Source organism: Schistocerca serialis, unplaced genomic scaffold (assembly GCF_023864345.2).
Source record: "Schistocerca serialis cubense isolate TAMUIC-IGC-003099 unplaced genomic scaffold, iqSchSeri2.2 HiC_scaffold_1261, whole genome shotgun sequence".
NCBI lineage: Eukaryota > Metazoa > Arthropoda > Insecta > Orthoptera > Acrididae > Schistocerca > Schistocerca serialis.
This window is the reverse complement of record NW_026047471.1, coordinates 7647392-7661943: the sequence shown is the minus strand read 5'-3', so window position 1 is coordinate 7661943 and position 14552 is coordinate 7647392. Positions and strand designations below refer to the sequence as shown.

General features: G+C 38.2%; 1 pseudogene; it reads right to left on the bottom strand.

Moving 5' to 3' along the window:
• Positions 1 to 557: 557 nt before the first annotated feature.
• The window catches only part of LOC126438173 (protein HIRA-like), a 450749-nt pseudogene continuing 436754 nt past the window's right edge, over positions 558 to 14552 (bottom strand).

The following is a 14552-nucleotide window of genomic DNA, read 5'->3' as shown; positions in this document are numbered from 1 at the left end:
GAATGTTGTGAGGGTAGCAGTCTTTCAAAGTAACATATCTTTTTCTGAGAATGTTATGTGATGAATACTGATAACGTAAGATGTTGCTTATTAAAATATACTGATTTTCTTATCACTTAACAGCAGAACAAATAAGAACAGGTACAAACACACACAAAATAACAAATAATAATTTGTTGCCTGAGGTGGGACACTAGTGTTCTACATGGCAGTGAAGTTTGCTTACTGAACACATTGCTCATGTCTCCATATGAATTATGTTTGAATATCTCTAATTTTGTGGTGACAGTAAGACAGAAAAATATTCATCACTGACACCACAATGTTGTTTAGCATGATACTCCACAGAACAGCAGTAATACTAAGTATAATTTTATTTAAAGTACTATTTAAAAAATAAGATAAACATTTTGTCATTAGGCAAGTCACTTCACAAAATTGCACCTGTATTACACAACTTTTCACGACATTCTGTGTAATGAAAACACTTTATGGTAACCTTCTCACTGATTTTCCATTCCATTAAATAACTGAGCAGATTGTTCTAATTGTGTGAGCTAGTCACTATATTCAACAAGTAGTCTCTGCAATCTGAGATTCGTGCCCATCAGAGAAAGTATCTCTCTTAGCAAAATGGGCTTTGAAAACCCCTGGAACAAAGAACAAAATCATTAAGATGGAATATTACTGATAACACACCCACAAGTCCAGATATTGTACTCACCATAATTGTGTTTTCCCAAGATTTGCTTTGATTTGAATGCCTGTGTGTGGGACCCAGCAGACCATTACAGATTAGCCGTAATTTGGACTCCAGACCTTTAAAGCAGAGCAAAACCATCACAGGAAATTTCTTGCAAAGTTATTTTAACAGTAAATGAAAATTAATCATATGCAAGACTCAAGAAGAACATATATAACCTTGTAGCCAAAGAAGAAAGAAATAAAGCAAGGTTGTTACACACATAAATTAGAAAGCATGATTGACCTTCTACATCTTGGAATTTTTAAGTATTCCCTCAGCAGAAAGAGAAAGAAAGATGAGGAATAAGCAAAAGAAAGATGCACATGTTTTAGAGGAGATGTAAAATCATTGAAAATATGGATTAGGACAGAAACACAACAGGAAAAGTGTCAGTGTCATCTGAGATAGATCACAATTATAGTTGGAGCGTTGGTCAAGCAAAAGGCCATATCTGTAATGATACTACCCTAAATATGGTCTAGAGGAGAAAACCTAAATATGGTTGAATGGATGGGGATTGAGCCCCATGCCTGTTAATTAAGAGTTCAATGTCATTCGATGTACCATCTCAGTCTTCAGACAAACGGAGTAAGGTAAGAACTGTTAATAATAATAATAAGAATGTCAAGGATTAACATAAAACCTATAAGAAATTGCAAGATGATAATGGAAACAAAACAAGAAAACCAGAGAAGTGCAAGTAGGACTTGCACTTTGAGGGTTCAGTACAAGCTTAATTACGTACATAGATATTTCCTCTATAGGTTTTGATGAGTGACTTTTTATCAAAACAGACGACATAAATGGTTATATCTTTTGATTACATCGACTCAGAAACTTAAATGTTTTACACCACCAAGGAACCATAGTCTTTAGTATCAGACATAAATTTCAATTTGATACAGCTACCCATTCCTGAAAAAAAAAAGGTCTCTCTTCATAGAGAGATGGACATGAAAGTAAATCTGTAAGGGTTCTTTTTTTACTGAATGAGGCACAGAGTTCTAAAAAATATAATAGGAAAAGTAAAAGTTCATATTGATAAGGAACACAAAATAAAGAAAGAGAAAGAAGAGTCATTAATGGCAAGATGCATATAGAAGATGGGGAGCTTGTTTCCCATCTTGAGTTCACAATGAGAAAGGGGCTCAAACAATGCAGTACTTTCTTTCTGTTTTCTCAGGCATCTATTTATATCTTTGGTCTTTTCAATCTATCTTTGTTTGTTGTCACCCCTCCCATCTTTGAACCAGTCAGAATTGGCTTCTCTTTTGCCACAAAACTGGAATGTTAATTTCTACTGTCAGTCCCTCTGTATGTTTTGAGAGAGGCTGTTTATTGCAGTAGATGTGGCTTTCTTGAGAAGCAATGCAGTGGGGAAAGGACATATTGATCTGAAGAGGTTTCTTTTAAAGAGCCAGATCACAATTCAATATCTTGCCCACTTGGTTCACAGACAAATCTCCTATAGTTTATTCTTAAGCTCAATACTCCCACAAGTATAATGAGCAGTAGGACAAAAACAGTTTCCCAGTTACACAGTACTGATGTAACAAGTCACATGTCTAAAGACTCTTATGTTTTTAATAAAAAATTCTTAATTAGTATGTCCCATGCGAATGGACTTTGTTTAGATACTGTGACTTTTTTAACTGCACCACCTCTTTTTATCATAAATTCTTCACGACTTTATCAGTTATTTTGGTTTCCATTTATCCTTACCAGTGTTTCTACAAGAGCTTTCCCTATTTAGTGAATGTTGGTGTGAGATTGAGCCCATTAATCTTAATTAGAAAGGAACCTCATTGTGAACACTGCTTCTAGGCTCAGTGTGAGTTTTGGGAAATTTATACACCACTGAAAGTCGTCTTTATCAACTGCTGAGTAACTGGAAGCTGCTGAAAGTTGGTGTATTGGAAGATTGCCCAGAGAAACATACTTGAAGTTCCAGAAGGACTTTCATTACTGTTCACTCCTGTATATACCACTTCTCCAAAAATGACTGGCCTGTAAACCATCTGTTCATTTGTCTGTGACATCAGGATCCCTTCCAAAAAAAAAAAGAATGAAATTGTGTCTGAAATTGATACTGAATCTGGGCCACTACAAAATTCTTCTCCCATGCCATGTTATGGCAGATGCAGAAGAGGAGAGTTTCACTGAACATAGGACAGTTATCAACAGTTGGAAAACATCACACATAACACGTATTAGAGAGCAGAGCTAACACACGAAATTAACATTCTGCATTATTCACCTCTACAGTGATGAACCAAAATATTACGCCCACCTGCTACTGCTAGACTGAATGCAGCCTGGCGACACTGAGGCATCTGAGATAAGGGAATTATATAGACAGAGTAGATATGAAAGTGCAATAATTGTAGTGATTATATGGCTGCAAATGAGGAAATCATCTGGCATAATGGACTCTGTCCCAGTGCCTGGAAATGAGCATCTCAGAATCTGCAAAGCTAGTCAACTGTTCACATGCTACTGTTGTACTCATCTATGGAAAATCATTTTTAAAGATCGTGGAATCCCAAGTAGGTGACATGGTATTGGACATTCAAGCCCATCACAGCATGTGACGGTCAGGTGGTAGTCCACTACAACATACAGAATATGCTATGATCTGTGGCAGATCTAACCACAAAGCACAATGCTTGTGCAGGCACAAGAGTTTAGGATCCCACCGTTCAACACATATTGCTGAGCATGGAACTAAACAACAGATAACCCCTATGTGTTTTCATGTTGATTCAAAACTATTGTCAACTATGACTGCAGCAGGCATGAGAGTATCTGGATTGGACCATGGATTAATAGAAACTTATTGCTTGGATTGATGTACAGACATGCAGTCATCCAGGCAAACAGCAGCTCAAAACACACACCATGACACAGACACAGGGATGTTGGGAACAGTATCAAGCTACAGAGAAAATTCACAGGGACTTCCTTGGGATCTGAGATAATGATTGAAGACAACATGACAGCCGTGGACTACAATAAAATTATTACAGAACACCAGCACCCCCTCATGCTTGATGTCTTTCCCAACATCAATGGCATCTTTCTGTTCAAGAATGTGTGTAGCAGGTGGGTACTGATAAACCTGACAACCAATGCAAAATAAATTGCTTCAGAGCAGCAGTGACATTTCTGCAGCAGAACCATGATGACTGTGACGAGTTCCTCGACAGGATCATAATAGGTGATGAGATGTGGGTTTGAAAAGTCATTTTGAAAGTCATATCACAGTTGTTGAGTGCATCCACGTTCCTAATGGAAGATAACCCGAGATTTGGGTTGTTGACTTTACTCTGGAATCAAAGCAACATTACCGGTTTCACGATGGGATCAGTCAACTTCACAGTGGGATCAGTTAACTCACACAAGTACTTGGGTGTAACAATTTGTGGGGATATGAAATGATACATGGTAGAGTGTCAGGAAGCTGATTAAAGAACTGAATTCACAGATGCAAACTGGAATGAGAAATCCTACTTAGAATGTTTCTAGAAGCAAATATAAGTGATGAATCCTGGAATATCTTACAACCCAAACATAGTGCTTCCACAGGGATCACGAAGGCAAGATTAGACAAGTGGTGTGTAAGCAATCATTCTGCCCTTACTCTATACATGAATGGAACAGGAAAAAGCACTGATAACTGGTACAATGGAACACACCCTCTGCCATCACTTCACAGTGGTTTGTAGAATAGAGAAGTAGGTCTCCCGTCAAGACGAAGTTCAAGGAGACATTGTTGGTGGGGAAAGTAGGTGCTTGGTGTTCTGGGACAGGAGGGGCATTCTGCCCATTAACTGCCTGCCCAGCAATGGAACGGCAAATGCCTTGCCGCCTGTTACTGTCACTATGAAACGTTGTGGAAATTGTGATGAGACATTCCAAACAAGAATGCTCAACGCAGGTGTGTTAACCCATGAAAATGCTCACCCACATAAGGACTGCTGCACAACAACTGTTGTGAAGGAGCTTGGCAGGAACTATTTTATCTTCCACCATACAGTTCTTGCTCTCAGCAATTTCTATCTTTCCTTCACATTCGAGAAATTCCCGCCCTCCAGTCAGCATTTCCACCAAATTAAGAGCTGGAAATGCCAGTTACATTAGCTGGTTTCATTCCCAGCCTCCTCCAACACAGTAATACGACAGTTGGTCTCACAATATGAAAGACGTCTAAATGATAACAAACGATAGCTCAAACTTTCCTGTATTTGTTACCAATAAAGTTTTCAATATAACTATGTTTCCTCTTTAAAACAAATATAAAAAAGTTGTGATGACAAGCAAAACTGATACTGTATAGCATTAGAAAGGTGAAGCAACATGCTATAAACAAGTGGTCACAATGTTTTGGCCCTTCAGTGTACTGTATCAAAATTCAAGCAGGAGGAACTATACAGAACAAAATAATCTTTTCCATGGCATCAGCATGGTTGCAAAAAATTCTGATCACATGAACCAATTTAATGTTCTTGATAGTCAGTCTTCAAAGTACCATGGACAAGGGTAACAGGATGTACTCTGTGTTGCAGGACTCCAATAAACCTGTTAACTCTTTGATCGCTGTGGGCGAGTTAACTCATCATTCCCCGTGCTCCTCATATGTTAAGGACCTGTTAAAATGCAGCCTCCTGGTTTTCCTTAAGCACTACTAATGTGTCTATGCATCCCACTCCATCCATTCTCTAACTCCTGTGAACAATTTACTTTCTTATCTTCATGAACAAAAAAGTTTTCACCTACATATCACACAATGTATGGTTCATGCTGTCATTTTCTAAAATCCTCATTTTGATATCTTGAATCATTAATGAAATATAACAACTGCTATGAGTACTTTATTCCCAATGTGCAGGGATGGAACTGAACATTCTGTGCATGAACATCCACTGGATATAAAAACCAATGCTTTGACAATGAAGTGAAATATTCTTGTGCTCTCAGTTTTCAAAAGCATTTTGATATTTTATCTACATTTCGTACATACCAATATATGAGCTAAAATCAGCCATATGCAAAGGCTATGCAATGCAAACTCTTTAAAATTTCATGTAATGCTTTACTTTATTTGATGCAGCACAGTAGTTATGACAAATAACAAAAAGAAATTCAGTCCTTTATCAAGTGAAGACATCAGATGGTAAGATATGCAAAAATCAAATTTTTTCACCACATAGTTTTCTTAAAACTGTATGATAAGTATTTCATAATGCCTGGAACACCACCTGTTAGCACAGGTACTAGCATTAGGTGAGCAGTAACACTGACAACAAAGCCATGCTCAGCACAGAATGCAGAGAGCACATCTCTAGCAGTCAAAGGGTTAATCAGGATCACACCTGGTTTGTAAGTGGCTTCAAAACATGCACAGAGAGTGGGGGAATTATTATGGCCAATATTGTGCATTAAAATTTAGTAGCCAGTTTTACTAAATATTTAGTTATATCTTTAGAAAATATAAGGCTAGTATAAAAACCAGAAGTTAATTCCTAACAGATATAAATGCAGTCCTGCAAATTTACCAAACATAAAAAGTACATGATTAATGAGTCACAATTAGAGTCAGTCATATCACACAAACACCTGAGAGCAACAGTTCCTGGATCCATGAAGTGGATGACCAGATTGACTCATATGCAACTGAACATTTTGATTCACCGAAAGGATACCAGGAAACGTGTTCACCAGCAGAATGCATTGTTTACCACTCTTTTCCCTCACAGTAGCACATTGCTCATGTGTGTGGTATTCATACCAAGTTTCACAAACCAGGGCTATCAAAATTTTTAATGCAGTTTTCAAGAAAGACGGTGTTATTAAGCCTTTACATGAGTTCTAAGATAAGTAAATAAGACCACATTAAACTCAGATTTATTAAAGACATATTTAGCCTAACACTGTGAAATGAGTAGTTAATATTTTGAATTGAATACAGTTTTATTCACTAACTGTTTAGCTTCTTACCACCAAATTCCAAACTGTTTAAAAATTCCCATGTATAAAATGTTCCAAATGTCTGATTATTTTACATAGAAGTTAATGTGTTGAATATTTTATATTAAGCATTTAAGTGAGAAAAAGCTTGGAAAAGGTCTGATATTATGCTTAAAGTTTGTTGGAAGTCTATAAGTATTCTCACTATGAAACACTGGATGAATGCAGCCTGGGTAATCTGCGATCTGTTTTAAGCAAAAACTAGTTTTTCAAACATCTCATTGTTTATGACATTATATCACCTGAACTCTGTGTCAACAATGATATAATTTTGCAGGTACATTCAAAGGCGTATGTGGATACTATCTACAAACTATGTTGTGAATAGTTAATAACATAGAAATAAGAAGTTAAAAAATCATATATGATGGCGAAATCTTACTGCATGAACAGTGAAAATGTAGTGACCGATAAACTTTTTTCCTTTCTTCACTCTGTGGATGGAATCAGCGAAAAAATGTTTCATTAATGTTTGAAATTGTGTGTAAAGTTCACTGGAAATTGCCAAGTGCCCTCATTCTGAAGTACTGGATGAATAAAGTCCGGATATTTATGTGCCACCAGTTACACACACACACACACACACACACACACAACACACACACACACACACAACACACACACACACACACACACACACACACACACACACACTTATGTGCCACCAGTTACACACACACACACACACACACACACACACACACACACACACAGTTTCTAGCTGCAGTACTTGTCTTACTGTTTTAAACTATTAACATAAGAATAAACCTCATAATGAGTAAATTATGACAGCATACTACATTTTTAAATTCAGTCAATAACTAGACAAAATGTCAAAATTCAAACTTTCATTCCCACTGGAAGCTGTCAAAAGGCAAACTGCAACTGGTACTAGGTTCAAGGATAGTTGCTTAGTAATACCGATTGTCTTTCTGAAAAGGTGGTGCACTGAGGTAACATTGTGCCAGACAGTCCAACCATGATGTTAGAACACTGTTCACTTCACTTCATGGATTGGTACATGAGGATGTGTCACATATTTAATCAAATACAGATTTATTTTCAACTGTGCAACCTTAAAAATAGGAAAAGCAGCTACTTACGAAGAGAATGGGATATATAATTTGGTGTAGCACATTGTTAAAGAAATATACAAATTGGTGACATTTTCTATATTTGGCATTTTAATTATCTTTACATACTTACTGCTGTAAGGGAAGGCATAATCTTACACATACTATGTGCCAACACAATGGAAGTGTAGTTTTTTATTAATTCATATTCAACAGCCTATTTAATATCTATTGTAGGACTCAGTTTTACAATCCTGTCCTATTACCCTCAAATACAGGAATGGTCTCTTTCATGTTTAGAAAGCAATGTTACAGTGGCAAGAAAATGTTTATCACTTACTTATCCTTGCTGCTGCACTGAAGTCCAGTTTCATAACTTACAACTGTGTGATTATGATATAGCATACATTCATATTACATGGCATATATTGGAGTTATTTCTTGAGAATCATGAACTAATGAAAGACTGTCAAGCTAAAGGCTTAATCTAGGCCTAGCTGAAAATAAATGAGAAGTTTTGAACTGTTAGTGCCCACATATGCACACCTATACCAACTATAAAAAGGACTACCATTTGCAAGGTTATCTGCTGTGACATTACGCATGGATCATTAGAAGAGTGATTTCTATTATGATGGCTAAGTGTGGTCACTGTCTTATTAATGCCATAATACAATTATCATTCACAGGCAAACTTTGACAGCAAGTTTATATGAGTATCTGTACACTAACCACCATATTCCACACAGAAACAGACTCTAAGGAAAGAGAATCCAAGATTGTTCCACCATAACAAAACTGCATATTAAATACAGTGTACGGATTAATATCAATGTGGAAAGGATGGACTTTTACTCAGCTCATAGAGGAGGCATTAAGTCATAGACATGTACAACGAAAAAGTATACTGGAAATATTCAGCTTTTGGACATGGTCCTTCATCAGAAGTAGAAAAGTCTCACACATTCATACAACCGCAATTCACGCACAAGTGGCCACTGTCATCTCCTGATGCTAGATGCAGTCAGCCCTAGCACCTGGAGATTACAATGGCCTTGTACATGTCAGTTGTGAATGTGTGTGTGTGTGTGTGTGTGTGTGTGTGTGTGTGTGTGTGGGCGCGCGCGCGCTTGTTTTCACTGTGCCTGTTTGCGACTAATGCCTCCGATACGTGGAGTAGCAATCTATCCTTTCCATATTGTTGCTATTTTAACCTGGTCTTTCAAAATGCAGTATCTGGCAACATTAACTTTTGATTCTTGGTATTTCTGTATTGATACTGGTATTTCTGCATTGATATAACCACAGACAACGTATGTCACCCAAGAGAGGAGGGCTATTTAAAACTGGGGACCTGGACATAAAGTGGGAAGGGGGCCACTTTATTCTTTTTACTTTAAAGGATAATATTTCATTATTATGTGCTGACATACAAAAAGAATACAACAAGTGTTTTTCTTTTCCTTGTGAACACTATTGGAAGCTGATTGTTGGTACACAATATTGAGTGTCAATTATTTACAATTCATTTTCTCTGAATTTATTACAGAAGTAGGAATCACTCATGTGGTATTTTGTCGATCACGTCACAAACTTTTTAAAAACATTGGTAAACTTAGATTATTTTTTCAATGGGAGACATTTTTCAATAAATGTATACACTACTGATCATCTTGTGATTCCCTCACCACATTTCAACAACTGTTTTCTTCTCTCTTTTTCTCAGTATTTATCCCACATGTAGAGGGTCTGCATGTTCACTATATTTCCTTCCACTATTTCACTCTGTTGCTGACATCTTCAAGTGGATAGTGTAAGATAAGAATGGTGGAGGATGGATTAACTATTGAGCCAAGATTATTTCTGATGGGAACATTGCCAAGCGAAATCATGTGTATTTTCAATCACTTAGAAAAGGACAATGAACTGTAATGTTCAGTGTATTAATGTATTAGTACTATCTCAAAATGATTACTACGGCTAATATGAGAAAAGGGTGGCAGGGGGGGGGGGGGGGGGGGGGGGGAAATAAACATGGTAAAAGCTGGTTGTGAGGGGAGAAGGTTATAAAAAGAGAAATGGATAGCAGTAGTGGTGCAAGGTAATATATATTTTTAAATTGTAATTGCAATTAGAAATATTGCATACAACATTAATTGTGAAAAATAATTACATTGTAACTGTGTTATGAACAGTTACTATGGTATACAGTCCATAAAACTTGTTCTGGCGTAACCACAATTGCCGGAAGAAAGATGAAGAACGCAAACAAGAGAAGGCAGTGAAACGACGTCAACCAATGGTGCACTGATTAGAACACACTATGACAGGAGTGGCCTTTACAAGAAGAGAATATAAGCACTGCTCCTGCCAGCCTTGGTCGCTCAGTATCGGCTCAGTATTCGGACAGCACTAGCACGACCTAGCAGAGAGTGCTACAATAACAGTGACATGTGATCCATATCAATTGCTTGCAAGAACACTGTATATAGCAAAGGACACTTATTTTGCATGTTGCCCATCGCTTGCAACCACTTATAAATACACGTTGAATATTGTCACTCTTCTCATTTGTAAGAAAACTATTAATGTGATTTTACATGAATTCCGAGAACATTCCAAGAACACAGCATCCTTTAGGCATCCTATACGAGACAAGTGGGCAAGACCTCACATTTGGCGATGAGTATCTGCCAAACCCAGAGCCTGACGGCCACAGCATTTTTGTTTATATTGTGCTGGTGCCTTAATTCTCTCTTTGTCTTTACTTTGCAGGGGCAATTATTTGCTTTAACAGTTTCTTGTCGTTTTTGCTTATCAGTGTTTTCAGGTCATCATTGCAGAAACTTTTTACTTTCTTTGTTTACTTGCCTTGCCTATTTGTTGCATTTGTGTCGAACAACATGCCCACCTCACCTGACCGCCCCCTGCTCAGGCGCCGCAGCTGCAAGCATTAGATGCTACAAAGCTAATGCAGGTGTTTCAGTTCCACACTCAACAAATCTCCACATTACTCAACATGTTGCAGCAGCTGCTGGCCAAAGCTGTGCACCTGCCAGAACAAGCACCACCTACTACAGTTGCTACACTAACTTTTTGACAGTTTTGTGAACAAGAAGAGGAATGGCTAGAGTGGTTGTGGTTTGAAGCCCACATCATTGCCCACAATGTACCAGGTATGGTGAAACTTCCATATTTATTATCAACAGTAGAAAGTACAGTGTTCAGACTTATCCAGAAGTTGTATCCTCAACACAACTCCAAGTGAACTTAATTATGACCAAGTAATCGCTTCTCTAACTAACTATTATGAACAACAAGTGAAAGTCGTAGCAGCTAGATATCAATTCTTTAATTTCAAAAAAGGCCAGATCAAACTTATCGGAAACAGGTAACAGATTTGCAAGGTACGACAAGGAAATGCAAATTCAAATGTACTTGCGGTGCTTTACATTCAGATGTTATGTTGCGTGATGCGATCGTGTATAAAGTACCTGATGTCAAACTCAGAGAACAGATTCTGAAACAGTCCGATCCATCATTTCAGCAGGTAGTGCAAATACTAGATCAGTACGATTCTGGTGCCTTCTTGACTCATTAATTTGAGCAGCCAGCTATCTGTCGGGTTGAGTCCCTTGCTTGCGATCACCTCATTCTGCACCGGCGGCGTGCACTAGCCGCTCTGAGTAAACAACGTTCCACATTGTGTAAGCGGTTCACTAAACAGGCGAACAGAATTAAGTCTTGCCCTCGGTGTTATTCACAGCACAAACGCCAAGACTGCCCCTCCCGACAGGCTCTGTGTTACGCCTGTGGTAGAAAAGGACATGTGCAATCCATATGTTTGTGACAGAACAAAAATAAGAATCTGCCCCACTCACAAAAATTTAGACACAAGGCCCATGTCATAAAAGCAGTACATTCCAAGTCTGCAACTAGCAAGCTGCACCAGATTCATCAGTGATACATCAGTCAAACAAACTTTTTGTTCATTTACTTATATGTGGGGAACTTGTGAAATTTCAATTCGAGGTGGGTGCCTATGTCACACTGCTAAATCGTCACACATATGAAGTGTTAGGCCCCCCTTGCCTCTCTCAAACTAGCACGCAACTGATGGCTTATAATGTAAAAGACATACCTCTTCTCAGAACATGTACTTTGCCTACCATTTATCACTCACATACACGAACAGTGACTTTTACAGTGTTGCAATCACGCGATTGTGAGAACATATTTGGTTTTGATTCTTATCATTTGTTTGGCTTTAACATTCAAGACAATGTGTTGTCAGCATCTGCATTCAATGCAGAAGACTGTGTAGTTAGCTTGCTAAAAGGATTCCCGGAACTCTTTTCTGAAGTTTTAGGAAAAGCTAACAATTTTGTTGCACATATGACGCTTAAAGACAATGCTCAGCCAAAATTTTGCTGGGCCAGAACTGTTCCCATTGCATTGCAGGACAAATTCGCTGGTGAACTTAAAGAAGTGCAATATAATCTAGTTATTGCACCCATATCAGCTAGTCAACGGACAAGTCCACTGGTCTTGCTCCCCAAACCTCCAGGTCGCATTCACTGACTTTAAGTCTACAGTCAACTCACAAACTGTTATTGATACTTATCTACTGCCACAGCCAGAGAATTTCAAGGACAGATTAGTTGATAGACACTATTTTTCAAAAACTGGTTTGCGCCATGCATATCTCCAAATACTGCTCGGTGAAGAATCTCAAAAAGTGTGTGTAGTAAATACCCATTTGGGTTTATTTAAATATTTGTGTTTGCCTTTTGGCAGTGCTTCCACACCCACCATTTTACAACAGTATTTGGAACAGATGACTGCAAAATGCCAAACTATTCAAACTATTTGGATGATATTATCATAGCAGGTCATACACCTGAAGAACGTGGTTTGTTTTGTGCGTTATCTGAGTCAGGACTAAAGTGTAGACTGGACAAGTGTCACTTTTTTAAACCTAAATTGCAGTATCTTGGTCATGTCAAACAGTCAAGGTGTACATCCACTTCAGTCGCATTTGTTAGCCATATGAGACTTGCCAGTTCCTCACAATATCACAGAATTGCAGTCAGTTTTAGGGAAAATGAACTATTATATTTGGTTCATACCAAATGCTGCACAAATCGCAGCTCCACTGCATCACTGGCATCGCAATAATGTCCCCTTTGTGACTCTTCAAGCTTTCCCGGCAGGTATGTTGTAAACAGTCTTCACGGGTTTAATGCTGGATCATGTTGTGCAAATGCCACAATATACGCTCAGAGCAACTGTCCGACATCTTCAGCTGGTTCAACCTTGCTTGTGGCTAGGTACGACTGATGGTATCCGCACATCGATGTCCCATTTCTAGAACATGCCCACAAAGAATGCGCAGGCCTGGAAATCATGCATGTGCAATGATTTGCAGGTAGATAGTGCCATACTCAAACATCCACTGCCGAAAATCAAAGAGCGACTCTCCTGTGCATGCGCTGTATGCTGCGTTTACTAACAGTACAGACAGACATTACTCACCAAAGACCGTACTAGAACAATGATATGATGGGTCTGTTATCGAAAAATATTGATTTTTGCATTGTGATTTAATAGCAGCTAATCCAGGGTTCCAGGCTGTGCTCAGTTGAAATCCCACATCCCTGTTGATGAGATTAGCAGCAGTACAGATATGTATTGCTTCCTTTGTGATGCAATCCCAAAATGACGCCGGGGATAAAACTTCCATCTTTTCATAAATCATGTGATGTCCTGTATTCAGACAGTATTCCACAATTGTCAACTGCTATTAAACCACAACACTAAAATCAAGATTTTTTTGATAACAGACCCATTATAACATTGGTCTATTATGGTCTTTGATGAATAATGTCTGGCCATACTGTTAGTAAACGCAGCGTACCGTGCGCACGCAGGAGAACCCTCTGCGATTTCCACGTTTTAGTATGGCACCATCCATCCACAAATCACTGTGCATGTGCAATTTCCACACGTACACATTCTTCGCACTCGTGTCATGAAACGGGGCCTCAATGTGCAGATACCCTCAGTCGTACTCTAACATTCTGATGGCTTAAAGTGTGACTGTGGGTTATACTGATTTTTTTTCTCCAAACCGCATTCCACTTCTTCACGAGGTGACTTGGAATTTTGCATCCCTCTTCTTTAAGAGATAGTTGGCTGCTGGAAAATCTCTTGACTTCCTCTCCATCAAATAGCGATAGGTACAGGAACTTTTAAGCCTCTTACTACTAATAAAATGAGTATACATACAAACTTTCCTTTTCGTCAGTTAATGACGTATTTGACTTTCATGCACAATATAATTCACACTTTCAACATACATATGTAACTTCCTGTAAGTACCTCATACCGTCACACATTGGAAACAAAATGAGTTACAGTTAAAAGAAAGTTGGATCGACTACTATGACTTTCTCAAAATGAATTGGAAAATATGTCTTGCCTCTACCAAGACTGAGCCAAAAGTCTAAAAGAGTACTTTTTCAACTGTTCTTGTTTCACATAACAATAGTCAATGACACAATAAGCAGAGCAGCATAAAAACTCCATGGTTCTTCCTTACACATGCACTAAAATCTCTATGGATTGCCTGACAGATACTTGTCGGTGCAGTTCGACCGCCGCGTCTACTTTCTTCTCGTGACTGATTTTAAACCTGTACACACAAA